We start from the raw sequence: 18,432 nt of genomic DNA, 5'->3' as shown, positions 1-18,432 counted from the left end.
CTGATATCTGTCCTATCCGAGGACATTGGTTTCTTTTCCTCTTTTTTCCTGCTGTTCTGGCTCGCGTTGTTCAGCCCTTCTATTCTAACGCCTTCTGTCATATTCTGCTGTTGTTTCTGCAGTAGGGCCTGTTTAAACGAAGGGGTCCCACTGGATCCCTCTGCCCCCATCCACTCCGACAACCGATGGCCCTTTCGATACAGTGCTGCAAGTTTAAGTTTGTAGTGCTCCAGTGCTGTAAACAGACGTCGTAACGCAGAAACCCTAGCTGCGCCGTTCACCCGCCATTTTCAGACTTCTATGCCCAACTACGTTATCATTCCTCTTCAGAAAAGACCATGAAAACCTTTCATCATTTTTTTGTTTTTTTTTAGGACTATGTGTAGAATTTTTATTTTTTTTATATATAGTATTTTGTTGTTTTTTTCCAAGTATAACAAGGAAATTTTGTATTTTGATGTTTTTATTTTGTATTTTTGTACTTTTAAATATTTATCAACAACATTTTTATTTAAAAAACATTATAATTTGAATAATCTAAAAAATTTATTAGTTAGATGCAATTTTAATGTAATATATATAAAATTATGATTTATTTCAAAGTCAATAAAAATTGTGTCATGATGATCATGATCTAAATAGATATTTAGATTTAGTTTCACTTAATAGATTGAATATTTTTTAATGATAAATCTGCTTTATAATTAAGTTCACATTTTTAAAACAAATACAACAATTCAAATCTAACTATCATAATCATAATTTCCGTCTCTACCAAAAGAATTATTTAATGACTAAATATATATTAGAAAATGAAATAATTTGTAATATAAGATTTTATTAATATTTATAAAAACTATTTTTTTTAATATTTTTAAACATTAACTTTAATTTAAAAGGACTATAATTTGAAATATTTGTAAAATGTCTTATAAGAAATTTTAATTTAATGGGAATAAAATTATGATTCATTTCAATTTCCAAAAAAATGTCATGATGTTCTAAATAGATATTGAGATTTAGTTTCACTTAATAAATTGAATATTTTTTAATAGTGAAATCTTGTTTATAATTAACTTAATATTTTCTCAAGGAAATTTTTTTTTATGCTTTTAAAAATATCTATTTGATGCAACTCTAATTTTAAAAAACTACAATTTGAAGAAATTTTAATTTAATAGGTATAAAGTTATGATTTATTTCAATTCCCAAAAAAATGACATGATGCTCTAAATAGATGTGGAGTAATAGAGAAAATATTTTTTTACAGTAAAACCTTATTTATAATTAACTTCAAATTTTAAATATAAATATTATGATTCAAATCTAACCATCATAATCATAGTTTATGTCACAATCAAAAAAATAAAATAAATAAATATACATTAGAAAATCAAATAATTTATAATATAACAATCTCATTAACATTCATAATCATTATTTTTTTTTATAAAAACAAATTTTTAATTTAAATGGTACTATTGCTCATTATTTTTTTTATAAAAACAGATTTTTTATTTAAATTGTACTATTACTCTATTAAAAATTATGGTAAATCTGGTAAATCTAATTTAACTTCTATAGGTTTATATATTTTTATTTAAAATAATATTTATTTAATTTTATTTAAAATAATATTTTCGAATATAATAGATGTTACTTTATTTATTTCTATTAATAAATAAAAGCAAACATGTCACAATCAGCATTTTTATATTTTTAAATATCCATTTTCAAATTTTATTTATTTTCATTAATAAATAAAAACATGTTACAGTCAGCATGGTACAGTAAAATATAAAATACAATTAACATCTATATCTTCGATGATATAATATATTTTTTAAATATCCATTTTCATCCGTCGGAAATCTCTATGCCTAAGGTACTCTGGTTTGATACCGATTATTCATATGTGCAAATGAACCCTCTTTATATTATATTATAGATATTCCAATAAGTTATAATCTCTATGCCATTGGTTAAAAACACTCCTTATATTATTGATGTTAAAATGGTGTTCTTTCAAGGATTAGAAGGAGAAATCGATCGATTCCCTCCTGAAATATGCAGTTTACTTAGGGAAAATTACATCAGCTAGGCACATTTTTCCCCTCTGCTGCATTTGATGGGATGAATGGTAATTTATATTTATGTTTCATACAAATCCTATATATTAATATATGAGCACAAAAGAAGAAACTAGAAACATAAAAATATGTACTACTGAGAAGGTTTACGGTATTAGATGGGAATTGAATTGCTCGGAATTATGAAACCGACCGCGTCCGTCTGGAATGCCATGTTAGTAAATATGATATACTGATGCATGCTTTCGACCATTAATGGAAGTCTCATAACTCCTCATTAAGTCTGTCTTGCCATCTACCTTCTTGCCCTGCTCCTTTTCTTGGCGACAGGGTGGATATGTCGGAACATGAATGTTGGAGGCAGGTCCGGGAGATCCTCCTTCTGCCGCTGCTACAAACCTGTGTGGAGGTGGCGGGTTCGGGAGGTGTTCGTTTAGACGACCAGTTTCAATTGATTGCCACAATGTTAAGCGGCCTCCTGCTGCCGCCACCGCTTCATTGGAAGAGTGAACGTTAATGCTTTTTTCCGTCATCAGCTGCCTCTGCCTTCCTGTGGCGGCGACTTTCTTAAACAACAACGTCGTGAAAAGTAAGGCGACAGTCACAATTAGAAGAACAGACACATTGGTTTTAAGTCTCATGGCCACTGCCACTATCATTTTACTTTTGTGACTTGAAGACAATATCTGTGGAATGGTAAACCCTAAAAGCTGAATGGTTCGCAAAATATTTGAGATAATGAAACTTATGGCTGAAGCGCTATGTATGTCTGGTTTGCACTTGTGGGTGAACTATTTTATGAATACACAATATTCACAGCGGGGTCTTCTATAAATACATCCGAGCACAGAACGATCTGAAAATATCGAATTGAATTCAAATGAATTGTAGTGTCGACGCTCTAGAAAGTCACCGTACGTAGAGGAGACGGGAGAAAATATATGTAATATGGAATGCTTAAAATTCGGCGTGTCTTATAGATTACATGATTGGTATGCCTAACTACTTCACTACAACTATTTGCTACATAACTATTTGGTACAGTGATTCGTAGAACTGATAATTACCGATTCACCATATGATTAAAAAAAAACTTAGTCAACTATTTGAATATTCCTGTTATTGAATTGACTCCCTTAGATCCATGACCGGAGCTGGTATGTCTGACTCAACATCGATTCTTGCTGATACATGCAGACCATTTGGCACTAATTCCACATTTCACTACTGATCGGAAGTTCCAGGGTTTCTATCCCGCATTTCACTACACCGAAATCCCCGTGTTTCGCGACCCGGAAACCCATGTAGAGATATGTTTGCAGTATTAAAATTGTTTATGAAGGTAATCCAGAAAGAAATGACACGACGTCAATATCCATAATAATCTCGATGGAAATGTTGCGGAAGTGGCGAAGATGCAATATTTGGAGTACTGTGCGTTCTTTTTTATATTTATTTTTTTTGTTATCGAAAGGAAGGTAATTATTTATAACAAAAGGCTCAAATAAATATTTTCAGCATGCTTATAAAGGTGTGCTAAATTAAACAGAACATCATGGTAAGTAAAGCGTTGTTTTATTGCAAGGTAGGGATTTAATAACATGGTTTTTAAAGGTAAGAGTTAAGGCTTTTAGTATTGTGTTGTTTTTTTAATTAATCTATTTTTGTAGATTAAGAGTCAATTTTACTATGTTTATGGCGTTTTGGATTGATGATGAATGGGTGCATTGTTAAGGCACTCCTTGTGATAAGGTCACTTGTTCAAATGTCTAGTAAATATTTACTTAATAAAAAAAAAAAATTGCTATACAAAATAATTATTTTGTGTCAAAATATTATATCATATTAATTGTTTTTTTTTAAATATTTCCTTATAAATATAAAAGAAACTTTATAATATTATAAATATTTAATCAAACATTACTTTCAATGTCAATGTTGTATAAGTGGCGAAGATCCAATTTTTAAAGCACTCTGCATTAGTTTTTATAATTTTTTTTGTCATAAAAAAGAAGGTAATTATTAAGGAATTTAGACTTCTGTGATCCATAACATTGTTCAGAAACTCTTCGGCAATATCACATAACCAATCTTTTGTCGACGCGTTTCGAACCAACCAGTGTGGTTCATCGTCAGTACAAGTTAAAGAACTGATCCGGGTTAGCTTGATTAAATAGAGCGTGCAGAGACTCCAACGGCTAATTTTGACCTAATGGACAAAGTCAACCACTAATATTCTTGATATAATAAATTCTTATTATTCTTAGAAAACAACTAAATTTGGTAATTAATATATTAAAAGAATTCATTTGTTAATAAATGTATATCTAAAACCAAATAATATATGATTTATTATTATTAGCTAATGAATTCCAAATATACATTTATTAACAAATGAATTCTTTTAATATATTAATTACCAAATTTAGTTGTTTTCTAAGAATAATAAGAATTTATTATATCAAGAATATTAGTGGTTGACTTTGTCCATTAGGTCAAAATTAGCCGTTGGAGTCTCTGCACGCTCTATTTAATCAAGCTAAGCCGGATCAGTTCTTTAACTTGTCCTGACGATGAACCACACTGGTTGGTTCGAAACGCGTCGACAAAAGATTGGTTATGTGATTTTGCCGAAGAGTTTCTGAACAAGGTAATTATTTATAACAGAAGATTAATTTTTTTTAAGCATGCTTATCAAAGGGGTGCTAAATTAAACAGAATATCATGTTAAATAAAGCGAATGCAAGGCAGGGATTTAATGATATGGTTCTTAAATCTATGAGTAAAGGTATTTATTAAAGTGTTGTTTTTAATTAATTTATTATTATAGATTAAGATTAAACAGAATATCATGTTAAATAAAGTGAATGCAAGGCAGGGATTTAATGATATGGTTCTTAAATCTATGAGTAAAGGTATTTATTAAAGTGTTGTTTTTAATTAATTTATTATTATAGATTAAGAGTTAATTTTTACTTTACATATATTATTTTGTGTCAAAATATTATATTTTATTAATTGCATGGGTTTCATTCAATGTACCTATGACTTATCACATGCATTTGTGGTATATTAAACAATACTTTTAATTTGATTACATATTGGCAAATAACCCTAAAAATCACATTATTTAACCCTATAACAATACAAAGACAATCTCCCTTCCCAATTTAAAAGCCCCCTACTTCCGCTAAACATTCTAGGTACCCCTTTATATTTTATCATCAACTTTGAGCTCCATTTTTTATACTTTCCAATATAAAAACCCTTTACCCCACATATATCCCCCAATATATTAGGTCATTTTTTCCTCAATATATATCCCCCAATATGAACTCACATGGTATGATATTGCTCCCTCAATAAAGCCCCATGATTAATTATAATTTTAAATATTTACAATCATAAATATTAAAAAATATTATAATATGTATGTTTTATAATAGTATAAATCTTTGAGCAAACATTATTAGGAATATTATATATATTATAAATGTTAGAGAAAACATTATTAGGGAGAGGGAATTGAGTTAAAGAGAGAATTTAATTATATTTTTCTGAGGAGATATATGTAATTTACTTTTGCATAGTAATTAAATGAGAATAATAATAATAATAATAATAATAATAATAATAATAATAATAATAATAATAATAATAATAATAATAATAATAATAATAATAATAATAATAATAATAATAATAATAATAATAATAAGGAACATTGTTATAAAGATTAAACTTTGATGTTAATTATTTTGAATATCTTTTTTTTTAAATAATTTATAATTAATGTTCATGTTATTTGGATCAAAGTTTTTTTTTTGTTGTGTGGAATTTGTAAGCTTTCTATTTGATTTTAATTCCATTGAAACAAAATGTGAATATCAAGTATCAACATAATGATTGATTTTGCTAAAATGTTGTTCTCTTGAGAGAAATATGTTATTATTATTTTATTTTTTTCTTTACAACTAAGGTGTTATTAAAGTGATCGATTTATTTTGAGTTCATTTTTACTTAGTAAGAAGTTTATTGAAAAAAAATATATACTTTCCATTTCTACTATGACATTTAGAAGATTGATTTATCAGACTGAGTTATCAACATTGACACTATAATATTCATCATTAAATTTTGTACCAAGAGATGCCATTGAATGGCGAAGGTTATACCCATATTGGTGAGTACTACTATTCATAGATATAGGCTAAGTCACCACTAGGATGATATTAAAAGTTGAAGTTCAAAAATTGAAAGAGATATCCTGGAATGGGGTATTTCACACCCATATTGGAGACAACTCATAACCACTATTGTCACCGGTACTAATTGTAGTCGGACTAATTTTTTTCCCACATAAGAGGATAAAAATGGTAGAATACATATCTAGTAATTAGAGAGAAACCTTGGACACATGCATGCCTATACTATAAGCTATTTCTCCAAGATATATAATAATAGGAGCACCGTGAACTATTAGTGGGGTCCAAAAGAGATACAAAATATATAAGAAAGCATATGTTATGCTCAAACTATTTTTGCTAGAATGAAATAGTGTGTTTAGGCTAAAGTATATAAAATTCATGCTAGAAGAAAAAGTTGTATCCCAAGTACTACTTGTAATGTCCCATATTTGATGTGTAACTACATTGATAGTGAAGTGAATGATCCAACTCAAAAAATAGGTTCTTTTAAGTTACTAAAAAATGTGTATGAGAAGTGTTATGGAATTCTTATGAACACTTATTTCAAGAAATGACAGTGAGAATATTGATGTCAAGGATGGTGGGATGTTGTTGTTTCTATAGATATACGAGGATAAGAAGGTCAATTGCGGCATATACATATGTTTTCTTAAATATCCATAAGTATTCTATTGTGTTTATGATTCAGATCTTGGATGCAATCTGAAAGGATTGAATGGCGAAAGAGGAGTAGAAAAGACATATAGATCTACCATAAAACTAATCACAAGAAAATTAATAAAAATGTACGAACTAAATACATCAAAAAAATATGGAGAGAGAGAGAGAGAGAGAGAGGGAGTGATAATTGGAGACTAAGAATTCCACTAAGAAGAACCATTGCATGTAGTGAGACCAATTTTGGTACCTTTCCTTCTTAACATTCACTCTCTTCCTATTGCCTTCTTGTAAGGTATATTTTTGGTGGAGTAAACTTTAATTACGGTTTAGTCTGTTAGTTACATATCTGTCAAGTTCCCTTTTACATAATAATACGATGCTAATATTGACTCTATGTTGAATATGAATTAAATAATTGAGAGGAGGTGGAGCTCACATCGGAAGGAACAACCCACGTTGCTTTGAACAGAATTCACTAACACCATCACAATATGCAACATGTACCACTTGTAGGGCAGGGCATTACAACAACATTTTCTCAGGATTAAGGTTGCGGCATGCCTTTATATTTAAATCCACAAGCTCTGGATAGTCCAGATACAAGGAATGGATAGCAAAGCAACCCTAAAGTGTAAGTTTTTTTGGTCTCAAATACTTGAGGACCAGTTCATTAGTTAATGTATGTTGCTTAGAATGGTGATTTTTCCTCTGTAAAGATTCTTGGGCCCTAAATTTGTCCTGTACCTCGACATGGCTTATATCTTCATTGGCGTGAGTGTAACATTTATCACCTATGGTCATTCCATAATCTTAAATTTGCAGCAATGGCAACTTCATAGCCACTATTTGGAGTCCAGCAACATATATACTACGACATAGATCAATAAGAATCTTTGAGAGGGTTCCTGAAAATGTATTGCATATAATTGATGAGCACTAGTATTGCAGCAAGAATGTACAACTCCTAGAGCTACCATATTTACTTTATCAACCGAGGGTTTGTACAAGCTTCGAGATGATAGTGTTGTATACACAAGTAAAAGTGATGGTTCTGCCTTTTGTCATTATTCAGCTAGTGAGAGACCACTAGGGTTTTGAAGCTAGACTTCTATGGAATTAGAAGAAGCTTGATTGCTGATGAAAGAAACAGAAATCTACTCTAGGAGAAACCTTGTCTACTGCAATAAGGAAAATGACTGAAATCCTATGCTAAAAGTGCACAATTCTCTAACTAACTACTGAGAAGTTATGCTTTACAAGAATGAAAAGGTAACATGTATGAAATTACACTGTCTAAAGCATGGAAGTTCAAGACGTCAAACATCACTACTATACATGTAAAGGACTGAAATAAATATTTTTTGTTTTTTTTGTTCTTTTTATGGAAAATCAAGTCTAAACCCTAATCTCTTTTGGTGATTTTGCAAGTGGCTTACAGATGATTGTGGATGGTTGGGAGGTTTAGGAGATGTTTGGAAGGCTTGGGAGACCCTTGGGTGACCTGGTGTGGCTTCCTAGAGGTTTCCCCTCAATTCGGCCTCAAAGCAGGCCACTACAAGAAAACGTACAGGATGTACTAAAAACCTATAGGATTCCCTCTATTTTTACAGGATACAGCCAGAAGAAAAATAATGGTTTATGGAGGTGATGGAAGGCTTAGGGAAGGTGGTGGATGGGTGGAATGGAGTGATAAAATGGCTATGATCACTCAAAACTCAAAATGAAGGTTAGGGGATGGTTGGATTTTCTCAACATTCTTGGAGGAATTTCTATGTAAACTGATGAGATTGGTGAAGGTCTTGGCAAAAGCAAGGAATGATTATGGATGGATGAAGTTGGAAGGTGGTTGCCTGCTTTGAGATCTCTTTATACTTCTGAAACACCTGCTTTGCATCAAACATTTATAGTTTCCAAAAAGTCATGTAAAGAAGAAGAATTCTAATAAGCTAGAAAAGCAGAATTTAATGAACTAGGTGTCTACTTCATGCATGAGGAAAATTGCTGAATAAAATGAAATCTTGGATGATATCCACTATAAGAATGAAGATGGAAGAGATGGTGATTAAATCCTACAGTTGCAAAACTGATCAAATGCTGGTTCAAGTACAATAAACTCTAAATCTTATGAGAAAATTAAAATATATCTTTTTGGGGTCTTTTCCTCAAATCATTATCCCTGAGGGAAGAGGTGAGCCCAAGACACCTACTGATAGATTTTTGGTGCTCCTTTTTCCCTTATAAACTGTTACTTAGGTAGAGAACAAATGGAAGCAAACTAAGAAACAACTAATCAAATCCACATTACTTGCAATGAAATACTTCTAAAGACAATTTAACCATAAATCTATGAAACTAAGCAAAGCATACAGATACAAGAAGAGGAGCCTTTGCTGCTAGGGTTGGGACCTAACCCAAGAGATTTAGCCCTTTGAGTTAACTCAATGTTGGATCAAGAAAAAGCTCATTTTCATTATCAAAACAGAAAATTACATCAATGTCTTCCACAAGTCTGTAGCTCGAAAATAACTAGTGTTTTTACCAAAAAAATCAAATCCTAATGAGGCTCTAGGCCTCTCTACTTATACAACTGAAGTCCCCAATGACTTCCTTAAATCTACGGAGGCTTGGCTCCCAAACTCAAGATGAACTAACTCTTTGTCTATTACTTGCTCAATTGCCTTTTGATCTTCATGACTTGGGTGATTGCACTCCGAGCTGGTGTGATTAATCGACGAATATTTGAATGGGGGAGGAGTAAATGAGGAGGATTTACCTGCTACAATCTCTCTCCCTTATCCCATTCGAGTTTCAAACCTTAATATTGCTAAAATTCCTTGACTTTCTCTTCCGAACCCGTATTCAATGGATATTAATCCACTAGGTAGAATATCTCACTTTAACTCATCTCTTTAAACAAAATATAATCAAAACATGTAATAAATTGTGAGAAGAGTCGATTTGACTAGCTAGGAGGTGAATTAAGGCCCATATAATTACCCAATGATCAGGCTTGTCATCACCCCTAATGAAAGTGTTGCTCATCCTCTTAGAAACTCAATCAATATCCATGTCTTTCATAGCTATAGTGGCCTCCCTGACATCTCATGCTTTTGATGTGGTTTCCTCTTCTTATGCATAGAATCCTACTTTCTTTTTTACTTCCACCCACTACTTTCGTTCTTCTTATTCCTTCTAACATCCCCAAGAGAAGTGGTGGACTCAGTCTCAAGCCAATCGAGTTGACTTTGAGCCTTTGGATGGATTGCTTGTACATGTGTGTCCTATTTAGTGCTTCTCTCATTCTTTGAGCAGAGTGGTACTCTATGATCTTCAAACTTTATGGAAAAGTATTCAATCTCCTTAGGAAAAATTGCATGCTTCCATCCCCTAACAATCTGAACATGTCCTCAAATTATCTCTTCATTTCTACAGCCCTTGCTTCCTCATGGTTCATCCATGATGCCACATCCATTAATTGTAAATCCCCTAGCTTTGCATTAGGGTCCTATACATTCATATCTATCAAAGCCATGTTATGTAAGTAGAACTCAGACATCTTAGCCCTATCCTCCAATGTGATTTGATCACAAAGATCAATGAATTGTCTATAATCCTGGAATGGCATGGTGCCTCTTTATGCTAAGGTCTTGATTTGGAACTGTAGCCACTGTTCCTTAAGGTATAGTGCATAGGAATTAGCTGGCATCCTGCACTGGATTGCTTCATAATATAGACTGGCCATGGATGCCAATTGATTCTCTCTTTCTTGCAGTTGGCTTTTCAACCATGCATTTTCTGCCTCCAACTAAGTCTTCATGATGGCCTCCCTGTCCCTCAAGCTACTTAGTTCCCTTCCCATATCTTTGAGCTTCTCCTCCATGTGGCAAATGTCCTTGACTCCATTGGACTTGGCAATATGCATCGATCTATGATTTTTGACTCTTTCTTTCTCAAGCTCAAAGAATAATGGAATGGAAAATGTTTATGGAATGACCTTGCCACCCTCAATAAATATATAGTAGGAGTCAAGGTTAGGTTGAGGACTAGGCTCCCTTAGCTCTGGGTATTCTCTCTTTGTTTCTGGTTGCTTACTTCCTTCCTCATCCAAATTTTAAGTTTCCTCTAGGTTTAGCAAAATTTCCTGTAGGGCCACCTCTTCTTCCTGTAGGTCTCATTGTGTATCCTGTAGGATGTATTTTCCTTTGGAAGAGGTAGATCTGGTTACAGGCATTCTCACGTAGGTGATAGGAGACTTAGGGGAGGTTTGTGTTGAGTATCATTCTTCTTGAGTTTTTATAAGAGGAACCATCTTCTCCTGCTGTTTAGGTGAGTCCTCAATAACAATGGGAACCCTGGTTGGAGTTTGGGGTTTTCCCTGCCTTATCCCTGTACTTTTCCTTGTTCTGAAGTATAAGGGGGTTTGCCTCTATCCTTTGCCTTTTTATTTGATAGGGGTTTTAAGGTAAGTGAGGGAAGATGTTGCTCTCTTAGTGGGTTCTGGGGACACCCTAGGTCACTCCTCTTTGTCTTCTACCTCCTCTTTTCCATTACCCCTTTTACCTATGCCTTTCCCATCTTCTTCCCACTTTAGACCCTCACCTTCTTTATCAGTGTCCTCCTTGACATCTTCCTCTGTTTCTTCATCACCTTATTTCTCTTTCTCTTCCTCTTCATCCTCATTTATCTCCTCTTCATCCCTCTCTACTTCTTCTCCATCTGTTTCGGTATCATCTTCATCCTTTTCACTCACAATAGGGCTAATATCATATGCGAGGGCTTTGATATCCTCATATGTCTGCATGGCTCTAAAAACTTCCCATTGGATAGGAATTCTGAGGCTTTGGAGGGCATATTCTATGATGATTCTAATTAACCCATGGTGAGCTAACTGTTGATAGTTTCCTTCCTGCACCTCTATGTTTGTATCTATCAGTGATTGCAGAAGGAAGTATGGTATGCTGAGCCTATGGTTGTTACAAATCCATTTGGGCACATCAAATCCCAACATTTAGATCAGTGTTTTAGGACTCATCAAACCCTAAAATCATTTGGTTCATGCCCTAAACAAGTCAACCCTTTGAATGCCTCCTTCCTAGATAGTTTCACGACTTGAAGACATCTAGAAATTGCCTCTAGAGGGACCGTCGTAGGTAAGCCCTTATGAAGGTGCATTGCAGAGTAGTTAAGTTCACTGCTAGGGTGCTTTGCAGAGAACTTAGGCTTCCTTTCACCTGCACTGGGTGCGAATAATTGGAATTCGCATAGGGTTTGGGGAAGATTCTTATCTTGTGGAGACATCTAGAAGTTTCCTTGTCTTATCAACTCCTATGAGCTCGAAAATTGATGAGGATTGAGTTAAGGATCATCCTATCCTCTCATCCCTTCCTCCATGGAACTAATTCCAAGTATGGAAGGCCATTCAATGTCACCATTAAAGACAAAACCTCCTTCATCTTCCTATAAATTGACCACTCATCTAGGTGATGAGGGGCTGGATTATGTTGAACTGTAAGGAGATAATGTTGCTATGAGACTTGACTTTGGAGCAAATGATGTGATGCCACAACCTTGTCTTGCTTGTGATGTGATGTGGATGGGATCCAAGCTGGAGGAATGACTTTGAATCAGACACTGATGGTTGTAATTCCTTCTTCTATCTAATAAATTGTTTGAAGCTTTTTCCATATGATGTGTTCTTTCATAATGCTTATATGTATGAATTGCTTTTGATTCCTTTCATTCATATTCAATGGATCGCATGCTTTGATCGTTTTTCATCTTCTGTTGTGTTGACAAGGTATTTTTCAAGCGGATTAAGTATAGGAAGGAGCGATAGAATCGATACAAGGGAGATGAGAGGAAAGTGGAACTAAAAGTAGGCCTTCTATCCTCTCTTCTTACCTATTGCTTATAGGGAAAGTCTAAAACACTTTAAAATATTGTTCTAGTCATAGCTACTTGTCTAGTGAATTAGTATTTATCCATTGATGCTAAATTCTCCAAAAAAAATTAGCGACTCCACTGGGGAAAATCCTCTTTCCTAGTAGCTTATCCACCTACTAAGACATAATTGTAGGCTTTATTTGTGTTCATAGATTGTAATTCATCTGTTTACATTGAACATTGATCAAAACTGTGTCAAATTGCCTCTTGAAATGGCTTACTGTCACCAACGTTGGCTTGTGAGCGACACAGTGCACTACAGAGCATCCCTGGCTTAGGGACACTAATCTAAAATGCACACTCTCCCACTCTGGGCTGTGCTAATCCTCCTAGGATCAGTTTCCCACCTTTGGAAAGATTTTTTACCAAATTTTCTCTATTTTTTTGTTTGCTGATTGATCGGTGAATGTTATGTCTCTGAAAATGAGTGTTTATCTCCTGGTCTAGTCCAGCTTTGATTGGATTGATTAATGTTTTTTCATGTTTTCTTTGTCATTATTGATCAATATTCAAATTTATGATGTAATTAATTAATCTTCATTCGAAAGAAAGTGTCATAAATTCTTCTCTTCCTTCGGATCTGAACTATCGTAAAAGTCTTCGTTCATATGAGAGATTGATTGATTGTATGTGCATATCTACTTTTTGTTCATATTCACATTAAGGGAATCGAAAAGAAATACATGCATGTTGCATTGAAAATTTTGTGTGTGCTGATAAGAATAGTGTAGGGAAATTGTATTTAGATTGTGCTCTTTTCTCTTTGATCAAAAGGAATCTGATTACTCTATCCCTAAGTAGCTAGGATTTTCATTGTTAAATTGAACGAAAAGAATGCTTATCATGATAGTTGCATTCCTAGGAATTTCATAATGCATCATGTGGTGAACTTGAAAGGAAAATTCCTAATAAATATCAACTTAACATAAACATCAATTTACCTAATGGTGCGTTGTCATTAATGAGAACATTTAGTGGTTCTAGGCTAGATACGTTTTCCGACGTCGTAAACCAAAGTAGCTGTCGGTAACTTGTTTGCAATACATCCTGAGTGTGATACCTCATTCCACGTACATGAGTATATTGTAGCTCATCCATGTACCTTCGGGTATATAGGGAGGTGTTATAGTACGTAAAGTATATGGGAATACTCTAACTGTGTTGTTATGCATTAGATAATGCTTATAAGGACTGGGACTCCACGTACCTTTGGGTACATATGGGAGGAAAAATCTAGGTCGTTATCCATCCTTAAGTAACTTAGTCGGCTCCTTGTAAATTTTGATACCTTGAACACAACATTTGCGGAGATTTCTTGCCTATACTTCTTGGTTCACCGGGAGGTATTCTGTAGTTCATAGTTGCTTGGTAAACCTTTTCCCTAGTATACCCCTTTTTGTTTATTTCTTTTTTGATAATAAAATTAATTAGAAATTGCGGAGGAACATCAACCCATATCCCATTGCTCGCAGAGAATAGCGAGAAAACCACCTTTGCCTCGTGAAGCGACACCAATTCAGGCAAAGCGGTCTTGCTTAACTGAGTCTAGTACATCAAGAACTCCTAGTTCTTCATCTGAGTTACCTGAATCATCTATTTCGGTAAGTATAGAGACTCCAGTTACTCCAACTATTTTTGGCCCATCAGTTTCTGAAGAAGAAGTTTCACAATTACCTGAGGACATTAGCACTGATACTAGTGAAACAGCAACCGAGGTTGTTCAACAATAACTTGATCCTCAACTTGAAATTGATCAACAAGAAAGTACTTCTGAACTTGAATCAATTCAGCAAGAAGTTAATCCAGAATCTATCCCAATTCAAACAAAAGTTACATCTGAACCTGAAGTTCTTCAGAAACCTCTTTCTGAAAGTATTGTTCATTTACCCGAACATCTAGACTTCGAATTTGACCATTCAGAAGTTGTTACTTTACCAGAAGATGATCAACCGGTTACCCATTAGACATCAGTAAATATTGAAACTTCAACTTCATTAACACCATAAATCTTTTACGGACCTGGCAATGAAGTTCTTCCATCAGGTTTAATTGATATAGAGGAGGAATTGGAAGAACATTCCACACCTAGAACCCCATTTCACTTAGAAATTAGGCTTTATCTTTACCCTAATACTCTTGATTTTTTCACTTCATTTAATCCTACTTCTTTTCAAGTACTCGTCGATTCTTTAGGAAAAATTTTGGGTCAGTTAACTATGGCTGAACAATCGTCAACATCTTAGATGGTATCATCTGATGCAGCTGTACCAAAATATTTTGTTGTAACCTCTTCAATGTTTTTCTACCACACCTAAGTCGTACCTGTATGGTGAATCACCCATCTCCATTGGTTACCAATCATTGTCTGGAACCCACTTAGGGGTTTCTTCTACACCATGGTCATCATCCATGTCATCAACCAAAATTTTACCTGGTTCTTCTCTAATGGGAACTCAACAGTTTGATCCTGCATATCAGTATCAAGTTGGGCAATCTAGTCAACAGAGACCTATGTATCCATTAAATACCGGATTGCCGCCATATGGAGAGCAATATGATTATTCACTGTATCCTTCCTATTTTGGCGGACTACCATATGCTAGTATCCCACAGTATTCAGGTCAATTTGGAATTAGAGTTTGTCAATGGCAACCAATAATTCTAGTTCAACTGAGGCCTGTGTATCCAATACAACCAATGCAAATTATATCAACTATTCCTACTACACCTATTGTTACAACTGTACCACAGTGACAAGTTCAAATTGTTGTATCTCAACTGGTACAAACTGATCCTTCTACCTTTCAACAATAAGTTTCAAGTCAAGAAGTTCAAGTTCCTCAGGTTGTTGTATAATAAACACTTGTTTCTAGAGTTCACAACAACCTCAAGTTAGTATACCCTTATCTGGACTGACCCAGGCTGACACTGGTATAGTTTATTCAACATGGCCAATGTTTCATTGCTAAACAACAATAACCATTAAATCAACAACAGTTATACCAACAATAACAACAGTTGATTCAACAACCGTGGCAACCTCAATTCCAACAACCCCAATACCAGCAATTCCAACCGCAGTTTGGACTTGTTCCATAAGCTCAACCTGGTTTTGGTCAATCTTAAGCTTACCAAGGTCGTGGTCAACAAGGCTTTACAGGTTATGGACAACCACACATTCAACTTGGTTATCAACAACCACCTTATATTGGTTTTGTTCAAAAACCATACCAAGGTTACCAAATGTAGATGCCATATGTCAGTATGCAAAGACCTATTATGCAAGCAATTCCATCATATCCCAGATATTCTCAACCTGACTTGAATCGACAGTTTCCGTTCGTAGCAACTTCAGAATTACTAGATTTATTTCAGCTCACAGATGATCCAATCTTATATGCCCCTTGGTGGCTGATAATTCTGTATAAGTTACCATCTAACATTCTGAAATTTAATGGAAACCCTGGGGAAGACCCATCAAATCATGTAATTACCTTTCATTTATGGTGTTCATCAAACTCCTTAAATGATGATTCAGTTAGACTTCATCTTTTCGAAAGAATACTTACTGGTCCAATTGCTAAATGGTACATTGAATTACCAAGATCTTCTTCAGATAATTTCACCACTTTAGCCACTACATTTTTGACCCACCTCCAGTTACCTATCAGATATGAAACTAGAACGAAACTCCTAACCAAATTTAAACATACTACTGCTACCCATATATTAGATCATATTCATGAGTGGCGGCATCGTCGTTAAATGGCTAAGACATATGTTCCTAATAATCTTTTAGCTGAGTGGTTCATAAAATCTGTGTTGCCATCAATCACCGAGGATGTGGCAATAGGTGGAGTTGTCACAGAAGAGCAATTTATTGCTTGTTCCCAATACTTGGATTTGATTTACACAATCCGTCATGCTTTATGATAAAATTCCCAATGCACCTTGACCAACTTTCACTATTCCCCCTCCTCCACAATCGAGTAAGGACTCTCATGTTGGCGATGGTGTGATCGGTTCTTCAATTGCGCAAACAACAGTAAGACCATCTAGTCAAACTCTTGCTGTTTCAAATAAAACTACCAATGCATTAGAAACTACTCTTGCCTCTGAGATTAATGGCGTGTCATCTGATAAAGACAAAAATCCAAAGAAACCAGGGAGCAATAAAAATGGGAAGAACAAAAGGAAACAAGAAAATTCCCCTCTAGAGAAATCATCTGATTCCTCTACCTCGGCAAGGAAACCTCGTTATCCATGTCTGATATGTAATGACGACCATTTTACAAGAGATTTTCCGCACCACTCTGAGCTCTCTAAACTTTTAAAGACTTCAAACACATTAGTAGTGTTGACTGGTCTGTTTCTAACCTCAGAGACACATTTGGTTGCAACAGATCGTGCTTCCACATCCCAAGTACTCATGTTATCCATCACAAAGCCACAAAACAAGGTTCTGGTGTCAACGAGAAACAAAGATTATGGAAATCCATTTTCATCATCAAATAATTGGGCTACTGATCAACCTAATCCTTCAACTTCGACTTCATCTGAAGTTATTCCACGCATTGTACCTTAATTGACAATAAAACCACCAATGGGAGTTGTGCACAAATCGACATTCAACCCTCGGGCTTGAGCAGCTCAAAATTATAACAAAGTGGAAGATCTTGCTCAGTGACCTTCTACTATGTCGACACTCGAAGTGTTGCAAAACTGTCCCTCCTAGAAGCAAGCTTTACTATCAGAAATAGGCGGAATAGATCCTACAGATTCAAATCTTGTGGTTTTTAACCATGTGGGATATTCACCACAGTTACCAGTGCTATTAGCTTTCTTAATCCAAGTAAAAACGCTCAATAAGAATGTTCACCAAACTATTATTGATGAGGGAGCATTTACTTGCATTATGTCCATGAGCTATTCGAAAACACTTGGTTCATCATCGTTGTCACAATCACCAACCACATTGAAAGCTTTTGATGGAAGAACATATACTCCATGTGGGATTTTGAGTAACCTGCAAATCAAACTAGGGGGGAAAACAATTATTGTTGAAGTTGAGGTAGTTGACGGACCCCTCGATTACAACATTTTACTGGGAAGGCCTTGGGTATATGCTATGGTTGATGTGGTTTCCACGTACTTTCGTACTATTGCATTCCCTTTTAAGGGTGGAATCATAGTCATTGATCAGCTAGCCTTCTTTGAAAATAGTTCACAGGCTACAGGAAGCATTCCGTTGGTACACAGACCCCCACTATCACTTCAAAGTGTTGAAGTAGTTCTTTTTAAATATCCTTCCTTAATGGGTACTTTCACCCTACCATCACCATCTGATTTGGTGGAATTGGCAAGAGTAGAGACTTGCAACATGATTTCCTCCACCTCATCTGATTTAAGGAGGATTACCAACAAAGTTGAAGTTGATAGTAATATTGAGGTGATGCCATTAAGCCCCATTGAATCATCATAGCAACCAATTTATTAGGTTTGCGCAGCAAACCCAAATCCACACTCAACAA

Source organism: Pinus tabuliformis, chromosome 3_2 (assembly GCF_031772625.1).
Source record: "Pinus tabuliformis cultivar Carrire ecotype Pingquan chromosome 3_2, CPIR1, whole genome shotgun sequence".
Taxonomy (NCBI): domain Eukaryota; kingdom Viridiplantae; phylum Streptophyta; class Pinopsida; order Pinales; family Pinaceae; genus Pinus; species Pinus tabuliformis.
The sequence above is the reverse complement of the archived record's forward strand: the minus strand, read 5'-3'. Positions refer to the sequence as shown.